Source organism: Myxocyprinus asiaticus, chromosome 10 (genome assembly GCF_019703515.2).
Source record: "Myxocyprinus asiaticus isolate MX2 ecotype Aquarium Trade chromosome 10, UBuf_Myxa_2, whole genome shotgun sequence".
In the NCBI taxonomy this organism is placed as follows: Eukaryota; Metazoa; Chordata; class Actinopteri; order Cypriniformes; family Catostomidae; genus Myxocyprinus; species Myxocyprinus asiaticus.
Genome location: NC_059353.1, coordinates 38,025,163 through 38,051,883, shown reverse-complemented (window position 1 = coordinate 38,051,883; position 26,721 = coordinate 38,025,163). Strand labels below are relative to the sequence as shown.

The 26,721-nt window shown below is 38.9% G+C and overlaps 1 protein-coding gene across 5 annotated transcripts in view; it reads left to right on the top strand.

Annotated features, from left to right (window-relative positions):
* The window catches only part of LOC127446925 (semaphorin-5B-like), a 258,511-nt gene continuing 231,790 nt past the window's right edge, over positions 1 to 26,721 (top strand). For 4 of the 5 annotated variants that reach the window (XM_051708262.1, XM_051708261.1, XM_051708258.1 and 1 more), the window contains exon 1: positions 1 to 109. The gene's annotated coding sequence lies outside the window, so the exon portion shown is untranslated. The remainder of the gene's footprint in view (positions 110 to 26,721) is intronic. The other variant, XM_051708259.1, reaches the window with a different exon arrangement.

Here is a 26,721-nt window from a genome sequence, read left to right as displayed (position 1 = left end):
ATTCACAGAAAAGGGATACTGCACAGGAGAGATACGCAAAGGGAGATTGCGATGTACGAGTCGCGTTTCATGTACTAGAGAGTTTATTCCAGCGGCAGGACATCATAAGGTAAAAACTGAATACTATAATTGCCTCACCTGTACGTCTAGTTAATCTATAGCCTACAGAAACCGCCCGAATGTTCTTGGAGGAGGATGATGATACTGTGAAGTACTTTTGGAACTTCTGCCATTCGGAGTTATGTGGCCAGATTATAAAATACATAGAATAAATGTAGAATACATTTGTAGATATTTTATGTGATTTGGCAAGTGTAATGTGGCCGTGAGTTCATAATTTGATGTCGATCACTGGTTTATTCATATATTCCAGCAATTTAGTGGGTATGTGTTATTCTTTCAATTTCGTTAAATAGGTCTAATTTGTTTGAGAAAATATTAATTATGGATTCGAATGAGAATCGAGTCTTTGAGTTTTCATTTGAGGCATTTTGCTTTTATGTATAACCTGGTTTTTGAGAGCATTTTCTCTATTTGTGGTGATAACAAGACCCGTATTGGGAATGTTATATATTTTACAGTATTCTCTCTCTAATGTAAAAGTACATAATGGAAAAAGTAAGAGACTGTTTCTTTTTATCCTGACTCGGATTTACTCGCAGCTCACGTTCTGTCCAGGATCCGAGGAATTTTACTTGAGGATTGAAATGTTTACAATCTCAAACTGCCAGTCAAAATACTCTGTGGTTTATTTTCGAGAATGTCTTTTTACTTTTTGCCAAGAATTATCTACTTTTGCACAGGGTTTGTGCGAATGTGAAAGGAACGACTTAATGTTATCTCGGCTACATCCTTGTGTTTTCGCGAAACTTTTATTTCACAGAAAAGTATTTATCGAAAACACACACACACACACACACACACACACACACACACACACACACACACACACACACACACACACATATATATATATATATATATATATATATATATATATATATATATATATATCACAGTTAGGGCTAGTTTGTGAGTCGAGGATACAGAAGACAGCTGTCAGTTTCAGACAGATCACAGTAGATATGTGTATAGAAATGATGGTCTTATTCAGCAATGTAAAGAAAAGTGTTTTTTTGTTGTTGTTGTTGTTGTTGTTGTTTTTTTTTTTGCTGTTATCTTTCCATGTGCACAAATCCACAGACAGTTCAATGACATTTGATGTTCTAGCTAAGACAGTTATTGTGGGTCAGAACTAGGACTGGGTATCGCCTGGCACCTCACGATACGATACGTATTGCAATACACATGTCACACGATACATCACAATATCATTTGTGATGTACGAATCAATTCCAATTCCAATATTCCAAATTCCATTTGGCTAATATTTCAATTATATACCGATGTCTGATGAAGAGCATGTAGCTCGAAACATCACGTTTTTGTCTCTTGGTGAGCTCATTAAATTGATTTGGAAGTAACAGTGTGCCAACTTTGTTGTGCGTTTACATGATATGAATACACAAATAGTTAAATATAAATATCGATACATGGATCTAAAGTGTCGAAGTAATATGAGAAAAAGTATCGTGATATATTAATATTTCACTGTAGCGACACAGCCCTATACGTCTTTCAGATTTGAGGGACACACGAGACAGCCAGTTTGAGATTTTTATGTCTCACTTGATAACATTTCAGGTACTCTGCTAGACAGTTTTAACTCGTCCGTTATTAATGAGCTCCAGTCTGTGCTGTGGCATTGTAAGACTCGTCATTTTTCAACTCAACTCCCTTTCCTGCAGTTTGAAAACCTGGCTGTTTTCACATGTGAAAATGTTACTCCGTTTTCTTTTTCCACGGTGCTTTGGAATCGAAATGATTACATTTGTTGTTTGTGCTGTTCAAGTTGCCCTCGCGAACCGGAGTGCAGGTGCAGAAAACGCAGACTGCAGTACTGGTTCAAGAACGGTAGGGGTCAGTGTCGAGTCTTGTAGCCACTGTACACTTTGACAAAAGCAATGGCTCATGCTAGGCCAGAAAACCGATGCAAGAGGAGATTTGTTTTCCTGTTGGCCTGGCACAATTTAAATCAGTGGTGCTCAATCCTGTAGAGCTGCCTTCCTGCAGAGTTTAGCTTTGACTCTAAACCAAACACACTTAAACTATCTAATCAAGGTCTTCTGGTACAGATAGGTATGTTAGAGTAGGGTTGGAAGTAACCCTGCAGGAAGGTAGATCTCCATGAAAAGGACTGGGCACTCCTCATTTAAAAGCATCCTTTTCGAATCAAAAACTTTGCTGAAAATGAAAGATAAGTTGTTTAAATCTGTTCCAAACCTTAGATTTGACATTGTTGGCTGAGTAGGCACACAGTGAAAGACAATGATCTTTAGTAGATCAGAATGTGTAAGCTTATATGCTCTCCTAGGACAGCTGCGTGGTTTTATATATTATGACTGATCATCCTGTGCAAAGTAGACTTGAAATGAAGATAATTATGGATCCAGGTACCGTGTTTGCTAAAGAAAAATGCATTGGTCCGGTGGGAAACATGCATAGAGCTTGCTTTGAAATCCTGTTTTTTTAAAGACCCAATTTCTTCCTTCATTAAGATAAAGGATATTTCCCCTTTATTATAACCTGAGACCTCATTGTCTTTCATTTAATGTGAGAGTAAATTAAGTCTATTGAATTATGCGTAGCTTTAGTATCCTCGGGCGATTCTGAGATATATTTATCCAAGCTTACCCATTCACTTGCTTATTCTAGCCCAGAACCCCCCACTTTACTCTTATTCAAACACCACTCATCGTGATGTTTACCTAGATGCCTCTTGGAACAGCATATACTTATATGTTGTGTTTGTTTAGCCAAGATTCTCTTGAAGTGTTGTCACACACATGCATCAAGCATGTCCATTGCTTATTAATGATGTTTGCTTTGTAGGATCTTAAACATGGTCCCCATAGGTGCATGTGTTAAGGCTATCTTCAAATCAAGTTCAACAGAAGAAAAAATTAATAAAATCTAAAGGGGGTCCTTATAGTCATATTATGACTCATTCTCAGGGGTCTGAGACTCCACAGTAGATTGTCATCATTCATGTGGGATGAAGGATTTTAAGTCTGGATCTATTGTGATTGTTTATGTGTGCCTGAGGCTGATTGTGAACGTCTTCTTCAACCAAAAGAGTTCATTTGTTTACAGGTCCACTAAAGGCTTTTGTGTATGAGTATTAATATTCATATAGCTCCCCACCATCACCGCATGTGCCAGTTGATTCATATGTTTTCGTAGTGCATGAGGCCTCCCTTTTCAAATGTAAAGTAGGTTTTCTTCTGTAATGATGTTATGAGATCTCTTGTCAGTTTAAAACAAGTCAGCGTAGTAAAGACTCTTTGAAAGCAATCATTAAGTACCCTCAAGTCCCCGTCTGGACATCGGTTACATGCATCCATAGTGAGTGACATCCATAATAATAAAACCTGAAAAAAGAGCGGGATCTGTTCAATTGCATGTGATATCAGCGTAAGTAATTTTACATCTGTGGAAGTGATGACTTAGTAGCCCTTATCAAAGTTTCTGTGGTGCATATATTTAAGATGGGTCATCTGAATTATTTCTGATGCTGAACTATTACTTGAGAGGGGACAGTGTAAATAAAAGTTTAATGGGGTGGAACTTGATCTGTCTGGCAGTAGGTATGACTGCAGGGATTTGAGTTACAATGCCATGTGTACGTCTTCTGCCCTGTACCAGGGTTAGTGAGGTAACTGAGCTTAAAGATGTGCTTTAGACTCCAGGTGTAAAGCCAGCGAACTTGATAAAGTTCCCTCTGAAAAGAGTTCTCTGTCTGCTTATAATACAGTTTTAAACCTCAAAGGGATAGTTCACCCAAAAATTTACTCACCATCTTGTTCCAATCATACTGTATATATGACTTTTTTCCCTATGGGACATAAAAGGAGATGTTAGATGTAAAGCTGGTCTAATCTGCTAATACGTTTTAGGTATTGTGCATACGAGTGTCTAAGTAAAGAAAATTAAAGAGCTATTCATGAGTTGACATTCAGTTCCATTCAGGAATTTCAGCTTTTAATGAGACTTTGACTTTTTTTTACCGTCTCTAGACACCACATGACATTTTTTACTTTAAGCCCCAGAAAAAACTCTATTATAAATTATAAATATTCTCATCATAGAACAGGTGTATTCAAGTAAATGGTTTGTGTGAATTGCATTTTTTTAATTTATTTTTTTAATGTATTTTTAATTGAATAGATCTGGACAAAAATGAGCTTCACTTCATTGACTGTTAGGACACATGGCCATAATATGCACCTGTTACCCTCTGTTATTGTATTTTATGATGAATTCTGTTAAAAGGATCCATGTTATGATCATGAAAAGTTTTTTTTTTAGATCGCTCGCCCACTGTCACATACACGCATTTTTTTCTACTCCAATAACTGAACTAGTAAAGGAATTTTGGGCTGTTTCTGTATCTGAAGGATGCTTAACAGTGGTGTAAAAAAGTTGTTCTAAACACAAAAGCATTTTATTGGCAAAACCCTGAAAATGTACATGTTCTAACTGTACACTCGTCATAGCAATATCTTACCTTCTGTTTTCTTCTTTTTAAAGAAAGACAAAATATTTTTTTGAACTGTTCTCTTGGCCATTTTCAGTGGGGTATGTTTCATGTGAACATTAGAAAGGACAAGTCATTGCTAAACTCCGACATACCTGTTTGCCAGTGCTTTCAGAAAACTGGCGTCATTTCGCAGCGGAGAGAGAGCTCACACACTCAAGGTTGCCATATTGCGTTAGTTCTAAGTAATACATGGCACAATTGATCTAAAGGGGATGGTAAGGGGAGATGGTGGTTTTACAAGGCGGGTGCTTTTTGGTATTTCTTGCAACAAGGGGGATGGCATCCCCTCGCATCCCCCCTCAACTCAAGCCCTGCCTATAAGACAGTTTGCATCGGCTTCATTGTGTTTACCTTCCCTGGTGGCGCGACCGGAAGCGCGATGCATCAGAAGCATGGAAGAACCGTGTGCGGATCGTGCGTTGAAACAGGAAGTTGTCACATTTGCATAATCAGTGATGAGTACTTCAGAGGTTAACATTACATTTTTACTCCACTGAAGGGTAGGTTTAGGTTTGGGGTTTGGGTTGGGGAGGTACAGTTTATAAAATTTGTATTCCTCCTCACTGTATTAAAGCCTGTACTGCTCAAAACAACTTGCTTCACAACTCTGTGGACATTTCACCTAGAAAATGGAGCTCCTTCCACTTTGGCCACTGAGGGCAGCGTTACGTAAGCCAGACCGATTTTCAGTTGCCAGATTATGCGGTTATGGAGAGCATTTTCAAAGTCTCAATTTTCCTCAGTGGAGGAAAACGTCATTCTAGTGTGAAGAGGTAAACATAGCAAAATCAGTCCGTTTTCAAAGGAAAACTTATTAGTGTGGACATGGCCTTCGAGATTTCAAATTGTACACTGCAAAGATCAGTTCTGGGCTAAATAATACCCCAATAATAATACTGGATAATAATAATTTGAATAAAATGCTCTTTGTTGATAAAGCAGAACTAATAGCACTTCATGCTACAGTATACTGTATGATAATGAAGACTGAACATTTTGGAAGATTTATGCTGATGTCTTCAAAACACTGGGCCTCATTCATGAAACTCGATTAGAACAAATTCTTGTGTAAATCGTTCGTAATATTTTCTTTCAGCCTTTCAGTCAAAAACCTTCAGAGATTCTATCAGTTTCTTTGAAGATTTTTACTGTTGCAAGGGAAGTAGGGTATATCACTGTACAGTCTTGGATTCATTCGAGAAGTTTCTCCAGTGATTCTGGCGATGCGCTCAACTGAACCAGAGAAGGTGGACATCCTCCTGTGACCTGTCGGCATGAACTGGACAATTTTTACACTAAAGCTTCATGTCAAAGCATTTTTATTGACCTCTTGGACTAATTCACAAAAAAACATCTGATGACTGCAAATGACTGTAAGTTCCTCACTTTCTTTTTAGATGCGAGTATTTGCTAAATCAATATTTTACGATGTGAATGCACTCCATTAAAAAAAACTTTTATTACTGTTCACATATATGTTAAAACCTTCCTATTCTCATTTACTTGCGAGTCTGAAGCCTTCTTTATATGCCGTGTTTCATGGGCGTGGGTTATGATAACTGGAATGAACGCGCAAGCATGCTCTATTTACGAATTATTGGAATTCACTAACATACACAAGTTGTACTAACAAATCTGGGGAGTAAGAAGCATTCGTGAATCCGGTGGAAAGTTTTCGGGAAGCTCCATTTTATGCGGAAATTACTCCCAATTCTTTTGTAAATTAACACAATTTTAATGAATGAGGCCCACTGATCTTAAAGCATCATTACCCACATTTCAGCATATAAGTACCATAACTTGTACCATAAAAAATCTTGACATATTAAAGATTATCATTGTTTGTCCCCAGAGCTGTGGCTTGTCAAGTGATAATGCAACACATCCTGGACACATGGGCCATAAACTTTGGTGTTAAGAGCATAAACTTAGATTATGGCGTTCTCAGGCATCTGTGAAAGGAATGATGGATCTTGGGATGTTCTCTGTTTTGATGCCCAGATTGGTGTGAACTGCTGCTTTTAATAAATACCTTCATTATTATTCTTGCTATCAAGGAGTGACACAGAAGGAGTTTGGTGGATGTTGGCTGCTTCACAAGAATATTGCAGGAACGCCCTCCTGGCTTATGTTTGTCAAGGGGGAAAGAATAGTGTGGTGGGTTGAATAAAATGTAGTAATCCCCAAACTGTGAGGATTATTTTTTTTCTTTTCATTCAGTTTTGATAAACCACAGTTGCACATTGTTTTCAAATGTACAACTGCCCATCTGAATGTCTGAAACCTGGTGTAGATAGATGGCTGCACGCTACTTAGTCTGTGAAATGTGATCTGTGAGCTGCTCACTGTCTGCAGCCCTAATTAATACTTGATGTGATTGAAGGTGCTCAATTTGTCTGGAGTCTTATCTTGTCAACACGTTTTTTTCAGAATGTGTTACAGACAGACGACAGCTGAAATAAAACAAACAATTAAGCCCTGGAACTGACAATTATGCCTTATGTTGTCATGGAGATGTTTCTACACAAACGAAGCAAGACACACTGCTCACTCTTGTGGCTGCTAATTAAATGAATGCTATACTTTGTTCATCCTACTGTTTCCTCAACTGAAAAATGACTGCCTTAGCTGGCTGAAAATTCTTGTCAACTTGTAAAGCGACTCAAATAGATGGCAAAATGTCTTTAATAAATTAAGGAGTGTGTCTAGATGGTTCTTATGTTTCCAGTTAAAAACTCACTTATATGGGGCCTGGGTAGCTCAGTGGTAAAATACACTGGCTACCACCCCTGGAGTTTGCTAGTTCGAATCCCAGGGTGTGCTGAGTGACTCCAGCCAGGTCTCCTTAGCAACCAAATTGGCCCGGTTGCTAGGGAGGGTAGAGTCACATGGGGTAACCTCCTTGTGGTCACTATAATGTGGTTCATTCTCAGTTGGGCACATGGTGAGTTGAGCATGGTTGCCACGGTGGATGGCGTGAAGCCTCCACACGTGCTGTGTCTCCATGGCAATGCGCTCAACAAGCCACGTGATAAGATGCGTGGGTTGATGGTCTCAGACGCGGAGGCAACTGGGATTCATCCTCCGCCACCCGGACTGAGGCGAATCACTACACGACCATGAGGACTTAGAGCACATTGGGAATTGGGCATTCCAAATTGGGAGAAAAAGGAAAAAAACAAAACTCACTTATTTGTTTGTTGTTTTTCATAGTGAACAGTGGCTTGTCATTTAATATTTGTAAAGCTGGTTTCCTCCACCCCATGCTCAAAGGAGGGATGCAGTTAAGGGGACGTGAAGGCATGCATCTTTTCTTCAGTATTGTTCACTGGAAGGAGGCTTCAATGAGCAGACCGGGAAAAGAGTAGAGACCAAAATGCTCCCACAGTTGATTTGCCTATTGTGGGGGAGGAACACTATTTCCATTGATGGTGTTGTTGGTGAAGCCCCTAAAAGCTGGAAAAGGGGGCCCATTCAGTGCAATGGGTGATCCTACACAACTATGGGAGATGGGTGTTAGTGCTTTTGTGGAGCACGGTGGGAACATTGTCCCCATTCTAGTGATTTAATACCCCAGATCCAATACACTTCGCAATCTCTGACGTTTGTTTCACGAGGTAAAGTGTAAAAGAGTATTCCACAGAGCTCTACCATAGAAAGACACTAAATTCACTCTGGTGGAAACAGGTGAATGACCAGTTTGTGGTCATAGGATCTGTGTTGCCTTGTACAGTAGATGGTCCAGCATCAGTGTTTAGGAGTAACTCACTCAAAATAGTGACCTTACTTAACTACATTTTTCAGTAGCATGATTTTTTCAGCTTTTCCAGTAAGAAGCTGTTGTTTTATATTGTATTATATTGCACACTGTTACGCTGAGGTAATAATCAAACATGCTCCCCCAGAATGCCTTTCTCTCTCTGTCATATGTAATATTGAGAAGACTGTTTCATTTTGTAAATCTGTTCATTCAGATGTTCAAACAGAGCAATCACACTGTGAATTTGGCAACAATGGGTCAAACATTTTGCTGCTGAAATCTGTCTGTGGTTACCGAAATTTGAATCATGCACATGTGATTGTATCTGAAATTTGAGTCCACTTGTGAAAATGTTTTTATTTTGCATTTTTCTAATTTAATCATTTATTTTTCATTACAATTGATATTATCAACATAACAGTTTGAGTAAAAATTTTTGCAGAACACAATGATGATGATATAATCATGATCCTGCATGTGAATTTTCATAGAGTATTTTGTGAAAGTGCTTTATTGAAAGAAAACCTGTCCTTTTGTACAAAATGAGTTACAGTTAATGTCACAAATTTGCTTATTTGATTGCTGATAAAGAAATTGTGTGGAATCTTAAATATTTCTTATATTATGTCATATGTTTTTCAAAATCACGCATGGGGGTAATCACTAGTATGCGAGCAACAGCGAGAGAGGAGCAGGCTATTTTATTTATATGAAGTTTTTCACACATGCATTCCAGTCTACAACTTGATGTAATCCTTCATAATGATCACGCAGCGTGATTTCATCAGCTGAATGGGAGACTAAACACTAATAAAGTGTGACGAGACTCACGCTGCACGTGCAAGACACTCGCTCATCACAAGCCGATCAACTATTTAGCCCTTTTCGGCGAATCGCACCTCCAAAATCCTAAAACTTTATTTCCAGGTTTAATTTATATTTTGAATAGACTCAGATTTTTGAACCCCACGATGTGGGTTTATGTTTTCTCTTTTAATTGTTTAATATAATTTTGTGTGTGACCGTGGTTTAAGGAGGGTGTACCTGTATGCTGGTTTGGAAATCTCAAGGATTAATAGTGGTGTTTTCCTTATTACATCACGTGTTGTTCTGAATGCAAAAAGAAACAAATGAAACACGGAATGTAGGCTGTCATCCACGCAGCCTGACCGAATTAAAGCGGGCACATTTACTCGCGCGATTAACCGAAAGTGAAGCGCTGCCGGCTCGTGATGCGCGAATGGCTTGCACACGCTGCACGAATCTGTTGGGTATATTGCAGTCTCGTCACATTTTAACTTTTTTTTTAGCCTCCCATTCAGCTCATGAAAACATGCTGTGTGATCACAAGGAAGGATTACATCAAGATGTAGATTGGAATGCAGGTGCGGAATTTATACAAATACATTTGTCTACCCCTCTCTCGCCATTGCTGGCGTGCCAGTGATTTCCCCTCTGCATGCCAATGCTGGTTGCCGACCCCAGCTTTAGCCCCTAACCCAAACCCCAACCCTAAACCTAACCATCAGTAGAGTAGAAATGAAATTTTAGAGCAAAAATGAAACTTCTGAATCACACACCATTGTTTATGAGAACACAATTACTTGGTGGTTACTACTGGAGCAGAACACGCCTTGGAGGTTGTAGCACGTTGAGTTGATTCAGAAACGTGATGGGGATGGCGATTGTAAGTAATTCAGCGTAATGGGGTTAATTTCAGGGTACGTGAACTTTTGGAAGTAACATGCCGATTTTCTGTATGATCATGCCGTTAAAAAAACAACAACACATGTTTGTACTGAAATATTCAGTGAAATTTGCTAGTTGTATATTTAAAAAGATATTACCCCCTTACATACCTTCAATATAGTTAGCTACTTTTTGTTAGTAGCGTGGATTGTAGCGTGTTTATTTACTTTGAATTATGATTGCTTGTAGCTTGGGAAGCAACAATTTCAAAGAAACTTCCCCAACACTGTCCAGCATATCTTCTGCACCACTTAGAAACAATAAAGAATCTGAGTAGATCTATGAGCATCAAGATTAGGCTAATATTAAGGCCCAAACATACTCTATGTAAGCACGTGAACGCAGACGCATCTTGCTACGCAAGCTCGATTTTCCGCGTTGTTGAGTTGTGAAATGTGTCAGAGTGCAGTTTATAACCTAACACAAGTACACGCTGTATTCTCAGTGTTGCTGCAAGGGGCGCTACAGCGGATTTTCTTTTTCAATCAACAACTGTCATGGCAGAGCATCAATTTGAGGAGAGTCTTGCTGAACAAGTTAGATTATACAAACATATTTTTCTGTCGTCTTTTTAGCAAATACAAAAGGACACTCCTCAACTGTCAACATGTTGACTCCACCACATCTGGTTTTGTGGCGCCTAAAAAACTCTTTCGCTCCCTTGTGGTCCAAGGTTTGTAACCGCCAGAGCAACGCAAGCCTGCACATAATGTATGTACAACCGGACCACACATTGGCCATGCGTTGGCGAAGCGCTCACGTCTGCGTTTGCATACTTGCAAATGCCATGCGTGAAGTATATTTGGGCCCTTAGTCTCTGCCATAGACAATGTAAATGCTCAACACTTTACTATTAGAGTGTTGAGAGGCAATGGGGAACAGTGTTTAACTTGAGTGTAGGTTCCAATTAAGTTATTGCCTTTTTCAGTTCAGTTAATGCCTAATTGGAATATGTGAATTTTTTCATACTGCGTGAAAATTACGCAAATTATACATATGGATTGACAACTGTCTCTCATTGTTGCTGACAGTCCACCAAGAATCTTTAATCCAGTGTTGGCACACTTGGTTTTTATCACAACCTCTATATAACAGAGAAATCAATTTCATTCAGCTTGGCTCAATAAAAAGAAAGGTTATTATTTAGTTTCACAATTCTTTCTTTCATCCTCTGTCTGACAATCATTTTCAGAACAGTATGAACTCTGATATTGAATTTTGATAGGTAATTTGAAAAGGGCACAATAGCCCAGCGCGTTTCCAAAATGTGAATGTGAATGGAATGCCTTTCTTATTCAGAATGACAGACCATGTAAACACTGGCTGTAAAATTAGATATTAATTGCCCTTTGCTTTCAGTCACTTTTGAATACAGCAAAAAGAATGATCAAAAGGCTTCGGAATGGAAACAGCTACCAGAGTCACTTATCAGGTGCATTGAAGATTCATGCTGTGGTTCGAACTGCTTATCTCTCCAACCCGAAGTGATCTTCCTCTTGGGGCCTCGGCTCTATTCAAGACATTTGCTCCAAAATGATTTATACACCATAAAGATCTATAAATTGCCCCCCTGAGATTTTTAAAAAAAATTTTTTTTTTTTTTAGAAAAGATAAGACTAAGTATCCATAACTGTGGGAAAATGTGAGACATTTTTGGTCTAATGTTGAGTAGAGACAGTATAAGGGGAAGGAGACAGACAAAATGTCGTGCATTTAAGTTAAAGGAATAGTTGGCAGTCACCACTGGCTTCCATTGTATGGAATGAAGATGCAGACTGAGACTAACATACAGCCTAACATTTCCTTTTGTGTTCCATGGAGAACGAAAGTCATATGGCTTCCCTGCTACAAAGACCAGCTTAATCAGCATGCAATTCACATGCTGGTCTTGGTTGGTTTGTGCTGGTTAGTGCTGGTTTGGTGCTGGTCTAGCTGATGGACCAGCGTAGCCATGCTTTTCACAGAAAAACCTACTGTAGCTTGTTGCTTATGTAGAACAGCATGGTCTTTCTTATGAAGCTTGTTAAAAGCCTGGTAGGGTCTAGGGGTCTAATGGTTCTCGGTAAAAAAACAAACCATACGGTTCGCCAACCACAGTTTGGTAAGCCTTTGCTCCGTGGTTCATCTCTAGTTTAATAACGCATCTGAATCATACAGTTTGGCGTAGAAAATAAAGCGGCAAATAGACATGCGCAGTTGTAACCTCTGCTAATGCACCTGTATGGCTCTGTATATGGACACACTCTGCCTGTGTTTCACGTGGGTCAACTTTCTACAGAGAGAAGCTGTCCTATTAACTGTTAGTATGTTAAATCAGTTGATGACATCATAGTTCTGCACGTGTTTGGCAAAATGGCAAGTGGAGAAAACAAGCCGCAAGAGAGAAGCTCCTGCGTCATTTAAGTCTCCTGTCTTGGAAAGTTTTCTTTATGCAGTCAATTACAACAACGATGGTCAAAAAACTTTTACAAAACAGGCACTGTTTGTAGACACTCCTCGACGCGAGTGCCGTATACTTGTAATACATTGATATTTGATTAGCTATTTACACTGACATCACCCGAGCATATATAGCGCGCAGTGCGCACAGAGCCCGAAACTGCACACAGACATACTCCCTTACGTCTTTAAGCAGGCACTTGGTTTTAGTTCGGACAGACATGAAACAAGAACTAAAGTGCTTGGGGTGTTCATAGCCAAATTTATGTTGCCCTTACTCCGTTGATGAAGATGTGGGATTTCCGCATATGATTAAAATACTCGAGTCGCGTTACGACATCCATTCTCGTATTCATTTTAATAGCAGGTTTATTTCTTCTATAGTGATGTATACAGATTCTGAACGTTGAATATACTTTGAGTTGAGTTTGAAATGCACTTTTTGGTGATGCATGTAACGTAATAATGCAGGTATTACGTTAAAATGTTGAGTTAGTAGTTTTTTTAGTTAAGGATCCTAATGATAATTAAGCATGGTTTTACTATAGTAATATTGTTGTAACCATGACTGTAATAACAAGAACTGATGTCACCATGGTTTTCTTAGCAGAAATCATGGTTTTGATAAAATTAATTATGGTTTTATGTAGGGCTGCCCCCTAATAGTCGACCAAACGTTAGTCCATGAGAAGAGTCTTTGTCGACCAAGTTTTGATTGGTCAGGTGGTTGCACAAAAGAAAAAAATAAATAAACAGGAAACCGACAAACACCAGTAATACCGCTGGTTCGACGCTAGGTGGTACTATGGAGTAATTTTCGTTAAGAAGGGTTTGGGTTAAGCCTACACAATAAAGCAAGACACCTTAATTTCAAACTTTGAACGTATTTATTTTAACTAAAAATTAAAATGAAACTGGAAAAAAAAACAAATAAGTGCAATTAAAATGTGTGTTGTTCAACTTTTTGAAAGATGGCTTTACAACAGGACAACATGTCTCTGGCAAAGAACCTACTTCATCTGTGCATTCTCTACCGGCCGGGTATTTCGTTGTCCGGGAAAATACATCCTGTGTGTGAATAAATTCGTTTTGTTCCCTCCTTCACGATATATATATATATATATATCTCGCAATATCCAATTACATCAGAAATCCCGGGGCTCAGGGATCGGTGAATATTCTTGCTTTAGTGATTTTGAATTGAAAATTAATTTATTTAAAAAACGAAAAACTTAAATCAAATACATACAACGAAAAAGCAATTAAAATAATGAAGTGATAAATTTATATATATATATATATATATATATATATATATATATACACACACACACACACAGGTGCATCTCAAAAAATTTGAATAGATTTCTATTAGAATAGAATGAGATGTTATGGAAGCCCAGGTTGCTTTGATAGCGGCCTTCAGCTCGTCTGTATTGTTGGGTATGGTGTCTCTCATTTTCAGCTTCAGGTCAGGCGAGTTGGCTGGCCAATCAAGCACAGTAATACCATGGTCAGCAAACCAGTTACTAGTAGTTTTGGCACTGTGGGCAGGTACAAAGTCCTGCTGGAAAAGGAAATCAGCATCTCCATAAAGCTTGTCAGCAGATGGAAGCATGAAGTGCTCTAAAATCTCCTGGTAGACAGCTGCATTGACTCTCGACTTGAGAAAACACAGTGGACCAACACCAGCAGATGACATGCCACCCCAAATCATCACTGACAGGTGGAAACTTCACACTGGACTTCAAGCAACTTGGATTCTGTGCCTCTCCACTCTTCCTCCAGACTCTGGGACCTTGATTTCCAAATTAAGTGCAAAATTTACTTTCATCTGAAAAGAGGACTTTGGACCACTGAGCAATAATTATTTGTAGTAATTCATGCAAAATGAGCCCCGACCAAGTATTGAGTGCATAAATTAACATACTTTTTAGAAGGTCGACATTTCTGTATTATACATTTTTTATTCTAATAATTTGAGATACTGGATTTTTGATTTCCATGAGCTGTAAGCCATAATCATCAAGATTAAAACAATAAAAGGCTTGAAATATTTAACTTGTAATGAATCTAGAATATATGAAAGTTCCACTTTTTGAATTAAATCAAACTTTTCCACGATATTCTAATTTTTTTAGATGCACCTGTATATATATATATATATATATATATATATATATATATATATATATATATATATATATATATATATATATATATATATATAATTTTTTTTTATCACTTCTTTATTTTAATTGCTTTTTCGTTGTACGTATTTGATTTAAATTTTTCGTTTTTTAAATAGATTAATTTTCAGTTCAAAATCACTAAAGCAAGAATATTCACCGATCCCTCAGCCCCGGGATTATTGCGATATATCATTAAGGAGGGAACAAAACAAATTTATTCACACACAGGATGTATTTTCCCGGACAACGGTAGAGAATGCACAGATGAAGTAGGTTCTTTGTCACAGAGATGTTGTCCTTCACAGCTGTTGTGAAGCCATCTTTAACCTCCTTTCCATTTACCATCAGACAAGTATCCGTCTAAACATGCAGGCGGAAAATTACTTGCACAAATGAAGACATAAAAACAATTATAAATGTAAAAATAATAATTATAATGATGAAAATAATCACTGAAATATAAATCATGGTTCGAGGTGAACGTATTTTTGTATTATTTTACGATTTAATCACAGATGTATAGGCTGAGTTGTGGTCACAATGAACTGCTCTATGGAAAAAATAAAGCGAAATGAACTAAAAGCACCTCCTGAGCTGAGATGTCTTGAGATCATTTGCAGCATTCTCATAGACGATACTGTTCTTGCAAAAAAAAAAAAAAAAAAAAACCGGAAGACACAATCAAAGAAAGAATGTAAAACTTTTACATGCGCGTGTTCCACGAAACTGCAGGCCTCGTACCAGTGTCAGACATGCGCATAGACGGCTTTTCTGTCATCTGTTCTTAATCATATAATAATGTGTGTTTCTTCTAGCGTGTGTCTGTGGGCAAATTATTTGTAATATTAATTGAATAATAATAGCCTAATAATAATAATAATAATTTAATACATGGGAAAACGAGCCAAATATCGTCTTGACATGGTCAAAGTCATCAGCTATTGGCGATCACTCTGACCATCGTTGATCAGCGTCTGTTGGCACAACCCTAATGTGCATTTCTCTCTATAAATTAACAAAATGTTTAGACAGTCTCCTTGCTGGTTTTCCCGACACATTCAGAATCATTAACACTTTTGTGTCGCTGCGGCTCGCTTTGTGTGTGCGCTTGTAAAATGTATATTTTAAAGGCTCATTGTTAAGGTTTAGTATTTCTCTGTAATGTAGAACAGTGTTAGCAATGTTACTTGTAACATTCTTTCTCAGCCCTGGAACTCAAACCATTTTCTGATGCCCCCCAATATACATATCTATTTAAGTAATTAAATTAATATAATAAACGTGCGACTAGTCGACTAATGGCTTAAACTAATGCCTACTAGTGGACTAGGAAAATCTTTGGTCGGGGCAGCTCTAGTTTTATGCAGTAATACTGTAGTAGCCATATAGTAATCAGGGTTTTACTGTAATAATATTGTAGTAGCCATGACTGTAATAACAATGACTCCTGTCATCATTGTTTTCTTGGCAGAAATCATAGTTTTGATACAATTAAACATTGCTTTACAACAATAATACTGTAGTTTTCATATAGTAACCTTGATTTTACTATAGTATTGTAACCATGACAGTAACCATGTTAATTTTGTGGTTACTATGATTTGGCTACAAATACAATGTTTAAACTATGGTTACTGTAGAAGTGTCTGTTCCAAATAGAATATTTTTACTTTGGATTTGACAGTAATATTTTTTTCCCCCTGAACATAACAAATACCGGACCGTCCCGAAACTGTGACACATTTGAATTTGAACCGTTACACCCCTAGTAGGGTCACCAGCACACCAGCATCCCAAAAGGGTTCCAGTAAGAAGGAAGCGGGAGCCGGGGTTGCAGTCCACGTAAGTGTGATTTTATTCTATAAGTTTAACTCAAGAATATGCTTTTCAGCTAGGCTTTTCACTTTGCAGACACAGCTTCATTGGTAACGGTCTGAACAAACTTAAAATTCTAAACAGACAGCTTTGCAGTGTTCAGCTTCGGGGGGTGTGTGTCTGGCTCGGACTCTCTCTGCCTCTCTGGCGTTTCGCTGGCCATTTCAAGCCCGTCTTTGCTGTCACTGAAATGAGACACAGGTGTTTAGTATCAATAATCACCAGGTGATGGCTCTTACCACTTCCTCTCTCCCCACTGACAGACACACGACCACGTCCTGCTCCATATACCCCCACCGCCTGACACAGGCCCGGGCCCCGTCCGACCTGCTAACCCCCCCGCCCATTCTTGGAGAGGAAATCAGCCACAACCATCTGCGGCCCCGGCCTGTGGACCACCTTAAATTTGAACAGCTGAAGTGCCAGGTACCAACGAGTGATCCACGCGTTGGTATCCTTCATGCAGTGGAGCCACTGAAGCAGGCCGTGATCCGAGCAGAGGATGAAGGCCTGCCCCAGCAGGTAATAGTGGAGGGTTAGGACAGCCCATTTGATGGCCAGGCACTTTTTTCAATCATGCTGTACTTAGTCTCCCTCAAAGAGAGCTTGCGACTAATTTACAGTACAGGCCGTTCCACCCCCTCCACCTCCTGCGAGAGCATGGCCCCCAACCCCCTCTTTGATGCATCCGTCTGCAAAATGAATGGGAGAGAGAAGTTTGGAGCATTTAAAAGTGGCCCGCCACAGAGTGCAGATTTCACTCTCGTGAAAGTGTGTTGGCATGCCTCCGTCTACTGGACTGGACCTGGCACTCCCTTTTTAGTGTGATCAGTCAAGGGGCTGGTGACATCAGCGAAACTAGGAACAAACCTTCGGTAGTTGCCAGCCAGCCCCATAAACTGTCTCACCTCCTTTTTGGTCTTGGGACGTGGGCAGGCCACTATCGCTGCAGTCTTATCAATTTGGGGCTGTACCTGCCCATGACCCAAGTGGAAGCCTAGATACCGTACTAACCCATCCAATTGCACACTTTTTCGGGTTTGCCGTGAACCCCGCCCACCTCAGCGACCTCAGGACGGCTCTCAGATGCTGCATATGCCTCTGCCAGTTGTTACTGTATATAATGATGTCGTCTAAATAGGCAGCGGCGTGCGGCTGGAGAATTATATCCATGAGGTGCTGGAACATGGCGGGAGCTCCGAACAAACTGAATGGAAGAGTGACGAATTGGTGTAATCCGAACGGTGTGGAAAATGCTGTTTTTTTCTCTGGATAATGGAGTTAAGGGGATCTGCCAATACCCCTTTGTTAAATCCAGTGTCAAATAAAATTGAGCCGCACCCAATGATCGAGCAGTTCATCAATTCGGGACATTGGGTATGTGTAAAATTTAGACACCGCGTTGACTTTCCGGTACAGAACCGGACTGACCCGTCACTCTTAGGTACAAGAACAACCGGGCTGGCCCAATCACTGTGCGATTCTTCTATTACCCCCATCTCGAGCATTGCCTCTAATTCGTCCCGAATCACTTTTTTCTTGTGTTCGGGCAAGCGGTATGGCCGACTACGCACTACCACTCCCGGTGGGGTCTTGATATGGTGTTGTATGAGGTTCGTATGACCGGGAAGAGGAGAGAACATGTCCGCATATTCCTTTTGCAACTTGGCCACCACCGCGAGCTGGGACAGTGAGAGGTGGTCTCCACAAGGGACTGGAGTGAATGGATCGCCTTTGAACTTTACCTCTGGCCTAAGCTCCGCCCTCTCCGGAACTACCATCACCATGGACACGGGGACCGCCTCTCTCCATAATTTAAGGTGGTTGAGGTGGTAAATTTGACGTGCTTCGCCTCTATCCATTCTTTTAACCTCATAATCGAGTTCCCTGACTCGCTGTGTAACCTCAAAAGTTTCGAGCTCGATGTGGGCAGTAATACAAGGACTTTGTCTCCCGGTGCAAATTCCCATAGCTAGGCACCCCTATTATAGAGCCGTCTTTTTCCCTCTTGAGCTTGGAGCAAATTTTCCTGTGACAACCAACCCAGCGTGTGTAGCTTTGCTCGAAGATCAAGTACATACTGAATTTTCATTTTTGCTTTGGGAAGGTCCTTCCTCCCACGCCTCCCGTATGACGTCAAGCACCCCACGGGGCTGACGTTCATACAGGAGCTCGAAGGGGGAAAACCCTGTGGAGGCTTGCCAGACCTCCCGGACTGCAAATAATAGGGGTTCCAGCCATTCGTCCCAGTTTCTAGCATCCTCGTGTACGAACATACGAATCATATTTTTAAGGGTTTGATTAAATCGTTCAACCAGCCCATCAATTGTGGGTGGTAGACGCTGGTGCGAATCGATTTAATTCCCAGCAATTCATAAAGTTAACGTAGTGTACGTGACATAAAATCTGTGCCTTAATCAGTGAGGATTTCCTTCGGAATGTCCACCCGGGAGATAATTTTGAAGAGTGCCTCCGCAACACTGCGTGCTGAGATGTTGCGTAAAGGCACTGCTTCCGGATATCACGTTGCATAATCCACCAGGACTAATACAAACCGATATCCGCGTGCTGACCGGCTTCCTCTCTCCCCACTGACAAACACCCTCCATAACCCTCCCACTCCACAACAACATAAGCTGGTGACCACTGACCTGCAATGCTGGTCTTTTCAGCAGGGTTTAAAACAACTTGATAGAGTGTGTGTACTTTAGACATGCACGAGAAAAGCAATATTAAAGGTACCACTTTTGTCAGATTTGATTGTTTATTTGAAATTATGTCATTGAAATGTTATCTTGAAAAACAGTTTTTGTGATTTTGATCTTTCCCCATTCAAGTAAATAGGAGCTGTACTTTACCAAGATGGCCACCAAGTGTACTGAATTGCCTAAAAGGGTACCACTGATTTAAAATACAGTACATGGATTAAATCAACAAGATTAATAAGATCTTCGTGCAGAGCCTCAGTCCAAGAGCTAGGCCTACGTCAAATAAGTTCAGACCTATTTTATTTATTTATTTAAATTACTATTTTGGTTGTAACATTTTAGGCCAACCTGGCCAATTCCATAGCACTTGTATGTTTAGCAACAATAATTTACTTTCTGGTCTTGCCTTTGCAGTGTGGTTGGAAGCTGTTTCTGTAGTGATAAGAAGTAGCTCTCTGATGAGGCACAAAAGTCAGTCTTAAATGCATCGACAGACCGAAACCTTGTTTGACAGTGATTAATGTACAGTCCATATGGTATCATCACAGAACATCCAGGGACCACACTGTCTTGATGAGTAATGCTTATCCTGCATTCATATATGGGTAGACAAGTTTGTTTATGCAGAGTTATGATTGATATTGATGCAATGTATGAAATGTGTTAGAAATTTGGAGGCTAGGCTTTTGCTGCTAGTTTGTCAGCAAGGACAAAGAGGTTATGTGAAGACAATGATTTAATGTTGGCCTGTCATTTTAAGAGATTGGCTTTTCATCATATGTTTAGTTTCTAAAATTGATATCGCTCTCATCTATGAATGGCAGGTGGAGTAGTGGTTAGCGCTCAACCAGATCAAATATTTTTTTTCTATGAATGTACAGTAATTGTGGGCAATGCAGATACATGAGCATTCTAAGAGGTGACCCTGTCCCTGGTTTCAATTTTATGTCCTTGCAAGGTAATGGGTATCGTCGGGATGTGAATATTATCATTGAGCTGGGATGGTTTTCTGCTAAACAACCTTCCAATATCACTTGGGATCACCTGTAATGAGGATTTATGTGCAAAATCCATCAACATAGATGGATGACTTTGTTCTTGGTTTACCATTATTCCAGAATGGCTTACTGCAGCCCTGAGATTTCTGTCTAATTTTCATGTAACCCATCTGAAAATGTATTCCAGTTAATTCCTTCAGTTGCTCTTGTACAGCTTTTCTTGCTAGCCCAGGGCATTCATGTCGAGCCACATTTTCCTTTAACAAAACATGCCACCATGTAGCAAAATAATAATTTATGATAATTGGATGCCACTCGCTGAATTATACATGCATCATTGCGAGGTCACATGACAACAATGTACTGTAGCACATTACTGCTTGAAATATTTATAATTGTAGGCTGCATACCATTTTTTTTAAGTCAACATGAAATGTTCACAATCCATTTTAGTTTTGTAATGTGATATTTCAGAGTGCAACAGGATATTCAATGAGAATAAAAAATAAAAAAAATGGAACTTAATGTTATCCTAAGAGAATTGATTGGATTGTGATCAGTTCTTTGTAGATGACAGGTGGCTGAAAGGGAAGGGTTGAAAATCGGAGAATTTGGTGACATCAGCTGAAAAGGAAAGGCATTACAGTAGCGGAGCAAGTTAATACATTGAAGAAAGACTTTATTTAATTATTAAATATTAATTTCTACGGAAAAACTTGCACCAATGAATAATTAAAAATGGGGTCAGTTTTGACTTCACTTTAAAAAATAATAGGCAGTGCAAAGTGTATAGTATGCTGCACTGTATGCATCAAGCGATGCACTAGTATTCCATTTCAAACATAGCCAATGTCAGAATAAACAGGCAACCAGAGGAATGCAAAGCTCTTCATGGTAGTGATCACATTTGTTACTGGTACTTTAATCATGCACAGGAAGCCAGATGTTTTGGGATTTTCCTATAATTCCTGTACAGTTCATTTTCTTGTACTGTCAGATGCCAATTAAGACTGCCCCTTACCTCATTACATTACAACCTAAAGTGCAACTTGCCACAACTCACTGTCCAACCTGACATGTTTCTCGCCTTAAGGGAAGGTGGCAAGCACAGCAACACATCCTGGGAATGAAGAGCCACACTAGCACACTTTTGTAAATCAGGCTAGCAAAACGTTTGATGTTTTAAAGTAAATATGTCTGCTTTCAGGCCTCCCCTTCTAACAGTGGAGTGCTATGCCTTGGACAAAGGGCCCATTGAAAGCATCCCAAGAGGGGAGTTTTTAAAGTTTTAGAGGTTTTGAATGGGGGATACGGACCTGCATGCCAACGCATTCTGAAGTACAAAGGCCCATGGAGGTGAAGAGAGGACCCACTGGAAAAGCAGTGGATAACAGGTTCAGTCAATCAGTAAATCCAGGAAATAGGTCTCTAAAGTACAGCCAATGTACCAGAAAAAGAATAAAAAAAATCATTATGGTGAGTGTAAATAATCTGTTGAAGGACCTTCAGACCCATCTTGGTATTGAGTTTTTCATTATGATTAAAGGAAATGCTGCAAACACATATATGAAAAGGTTTTTATCTTTCTATATTTATTCACTATTTGAGATGAGATGGAAGCGTAAGAGAGTATGTTAAAATTTGCTGTTTGTGTTTGCGGGCCACGGACACATTCTTTGATCAGCAAATCAGAAGAATTTGATGTGCATTCTGCCTGTCAATGATTTTGCGCTTTCTCAGTGTAGTAGTTGAAGCAGGTCATTCAGGTTTAATGTCGTATTCATAACAGTTGTCAGCTGAGTGTGCTATGTTGCTGCTGTTGTGTTTGACAACCTTGAGAAGGTGACAGTCTCAATGCTATCTTTGGAGGGCGGTGTTATAGAAAGAGGGGGCGTGTCTTATTCAAATAGCTCAGTCTCGTGGGAGTTAGAGAACGGCTAAAATCACTTAATAATAATTTTGACTCTTCCCTCATTTATAAAAAAAAAAAAAAAAAATCATGATTACAGAAAGGCACTTACAATGGAAGTGAATAGGGCCAGTCCATAATCATTGAAATTCACACTGTTTCAAGGGTCAATGACATGACGGAAGTCTTTTGTGTCCATATGGTTTAGTTAAATTTAAAAGGGTTACAATTATAAAATAAATGTACAAATTACTTGCATACATTCTTTTATTGAGGACCTAGTCTAAAAGTTCTGGTTTTAATCAATTTTGAGAGAATATTTGGGGGATGATGGCAAAAATGTCAATGTGGTGTAACTGTAAAAACTTTGTACCAAGTAATTAAACTTGCTTAAAAAAGGTGAAATTCTCAATAAAACACCCTATCAACTAGTTTGGCATAATCTTACATTAGAACTATTTAATAGTAAATAAAAGTAATGGAACACCATTGTTTTGAAAATTACAATTAATTTGGGGGATCCTGTCAGTCAAGTCAGTTTCCTGAAGCATCAAGTTGGTGTAACCACCATTCAAGGAGCCATTTTGTTATGTGCAAGAAGACCATGTGACAGGAAATGATATCACAGAGAAAGACCCCTGATGACCCTAACTGCTGCATAAAAAGGTTGGTAAATCTCTTTAAAATATTTGAGATAATTTGATATGTTTAGGGTATGGTCAGGTATGCTTGTGCCAAATGTCAAATGGTATGATCCCAGTAAAACATTTTATTTATTTTTTTGGGATTTTTCCCCTTTTTCTCCCCAATTTGGAATGCCCAATTCCCAGTGTGCTTTTAAGTCCTCGTGGTTGCGTAGTGATTCGCCTCAGTCCGGGTGGCAGAGGACAAATCCCAGTTGCCTCTGTGTCTAAGACCGTCAACCCGTGCATCTTATCATGTGGCTTGTTGAGTGCATTGCCACGGAGACATAGTGCATGTGGAGGCTTCACGCCATCCACCGCGGCAACCATGCTCAACTCACCACGCGCCCCACTGAGAACGAACCACATTATAGCGACCACGAGGAGTTTACCTCATGTGACTCTACCCTCCCTAGCAACCAGGCCAATTTGGTTGCTTAGGAGACCTGGCTGGAGTCACTCAGCATGCCCTGGATTCGAACTAGTGGGTTAGCGAACTCCAGGGGTGGTAGCCAGCGTATTTTACCACTGAGCTACCCAGGACCTGGACCCCAGTAAAACATTGATCATTCATCATAATTTAAAAAATGAGTAGGCTATTTACTTTAAAAATTATGTTTGAAATATTCACACCAAGGCCATGTGCTTGTGTCCATGATAATGCCTGTCAAATTAGATTTTAAATTGAAATGTCAAATGGTGTATTTGACACTCCTGTTACAAGCCTGTCTGTTAGAGGCCAATTTTGACAAATATCAGTAGTTTATGATGCTGATTAAAGTTAAAGTAAATATTACACAATATTACACAACATTTACATAAATATTACATTAAGTAAGTACTACTTTGACACCTCCTGTTGAACATGAATAGCAGCTTTAAAATAATAATTTTAATTAATTATATTTATTTTTCACACATTATACATTTACACATATACAGTGAAATTCTTTTTTTTTCCACATATCCCAGCTAAGCTGGGGTCAGCCAGCCTCAAATACCTCAAACTCCAGCAATTCAGTGATAGGAGAAACGTTACTCAGAGATAAAAATGTACATCAATAAAATACAATTCAATGAATTTCTGCAATTTCACAATTAATACAATATAATAGAGGGCAATTCCATACAAAGGTCACACTTACCATGGAAAAAATAAGTTTTGCGCACACCTGGCCTCATCAACCTGACCTCCTATTCTATTATGAGTCTGATGTGCTGCGCATTATCTCTGAGCCAGAACTTTTGAGTTCACGTCATTCAAAACTAACGATGGAGGACTGGAAACATTTCAAAGCACACGCACAGCCCTAATCACACATGATTCTCCCTTTCTCAACCCCAACACACACACACACGCACACAATTTTTGAAAACATGTTTTTACTCTGATTTGTTGTTGTCAGATGTTTTTCCTTCATTGGAATAAAATAAAACAAGTTTACTTCACCTTGTTGACTGTCATGCTTGATTTTCAGTGTCAATTTCTTTAACAAACAATGGCCTTTCAATGTAGAAGCAATATGGTCAATTGGCGTAACGACTATTTTTCATAAAAATATGATAATATACAGGAAAATTAATGTGGAATAAAATGTACTCTTCTATTGCAGTGTAATAATATGTTAATTTTTTTATTTTAACATAATTTGTCAAAGATTATTTAGAAAACAGAGGTGCTTTTTCAGCATATGGCCCGCTCAATATTGCAAAAACGCATACAATTAAAATGTAGAGATAATCCTAATAAAATCTGTTTTCATATGATATTTTAAAATGATGTCATTATTTTGATGAGTACACTTACATACACTCTAGGTGGATAAAATGTGTAATATTTTTTCATTCTTTTGTGGTTACACCACTTGAAATTTTCAGGCGCATACAGTGTTACCTGTATGATTACAGGGTTTACAGGTGTTATGTCGCCATGACATAACACCTGTAAGATAAAAAGATAACATTAGTAAGCAGTTTTATGACACTAAAATTATGCTAACACATATAATGTTTACGTCTTGTGGCAGTACTTTTGAAACGGCTTGTATTTTAATGTTCATGGACTGGCCGCATTTACTTCCAAAGCAAGTGCCTTAAGCCACGTTCACACCGCCAGCGACATTGTCGCTTGATGTTGCTAGTCATTGTACTGTGGAGTTGCTAGTGGGTGTTCCTACTGCTGTAACTCTTACGTTATTAGTGGACTGCACAACTAGCCATACCTTTTGAAATTTTGCTCACAGATGAGATGTACTGCTGGTAAAACTAAGAAATCTGTTTTCTTGCTGCTAAAAATCAACATTCTGCAAGGTTGAGTATTTTTATATAAAATTTAGCAGTGCTCATTTCATCATATCATTAACAAGATGAACGATTTATCAATGCATGACTTAAACTCATTCAGAATACAGACAATTTCTTTCATGCATCTTTTAAAAAAAATTATAAACAAATATGTGGTTACAGACAAATCATATAAAATAGTGAAATCGCTCACAGTAACTTAACTTCTCCTTAAGAAGTAACTTAACTTATCTGCACTCGACACCAGGGAGACACACTGTTTTCACTATCACTGGTAGCCACTCCTGAATGTCGCTTTGCACTTGCATTAAGTATAACAATTCTCAACTTTGTTGTGTCACTCACCAAACCCACATCTTGTCGCCAGCGGTTGCTGTCGCTCGTGTCGCCGGAAGTCTCTCTGCTCTCATTGAAAATGAATGAGATCCTGTCGCTTTGTCGATGTGTTTCGCTGCTGGTGTGAACGGGACTTAACTGTAACCTTGATTTTTGCCTTTTTTTTATTTTTTTTTTTTTATAAATGAGGGAATAGTTGAAATGATTGTTTGTGGTATTAAAAATTATCTCAAATGCCGAAGATTGGTCTTAACTTGTGTTGAACTCCGAATCAGTGTTGCCAACTTAGCTATTTTATTGCTAGATTGAGCGACTTTTGAACCCCCTAAGCGAGTAAAAGCCATCTAGCGAATAGCGATAATTTTAACGACTTTTGTAGTCTGCTTTATTTTTTATTCTTCCACATCTGCTGACAAAAAACATCAGCTCTATCGTGAATGATGTTTCGTTTTTCTCTGTGTTCTAGCACCCCCCTGTGTTTCAAGTAATATGACTGATCTGCATGCCATCAGGAGTTGGATTTATGTGCATACAGATGTTCTATAAATCGAATGAGGAGCTTACAAGTTTTTGGTATTTGTTGCAACAATCTCAACCTTAATTGGTGTGCATCCTCTCCGTTTAGAAAAGAAAAGTCAGCCTACAGCAATAGAAGAGCATTGAGAAATTATCTAGCAGGGTGAGAGAAAGAGAGAGAGAATGAATGAATATGAACCCCTGATTTATAATAAAGTGTAGAGATAAGTGATATGAACAGATGAGGTGTCACTGTCAAAAAGTCATTGTGACACAGTAACACTGGCACAAGTACACCTTTAAAGAATTGCCGTTGCTCTTTACGCCAATTCATTTACATATGTAAATTTGACGTCTTAATAAATTATGTCATCATGTGATTTAGCTAATTTTAGCGACATTTCAGTGAGCCTTTGGCAACTTCCCATGAGAAATAGTTGGCAACACTTTTCTTTACGGGATTGAAACCGAGGATGTGGTTCACAACATGGGTTTTGAAAATTAGACATTATATTGGATCTTAAAATAGAACAACATATTGAACTCTGTGTTCTCATAGCTTTTGTCCATGTGTTTTTTTATTTCGATGACT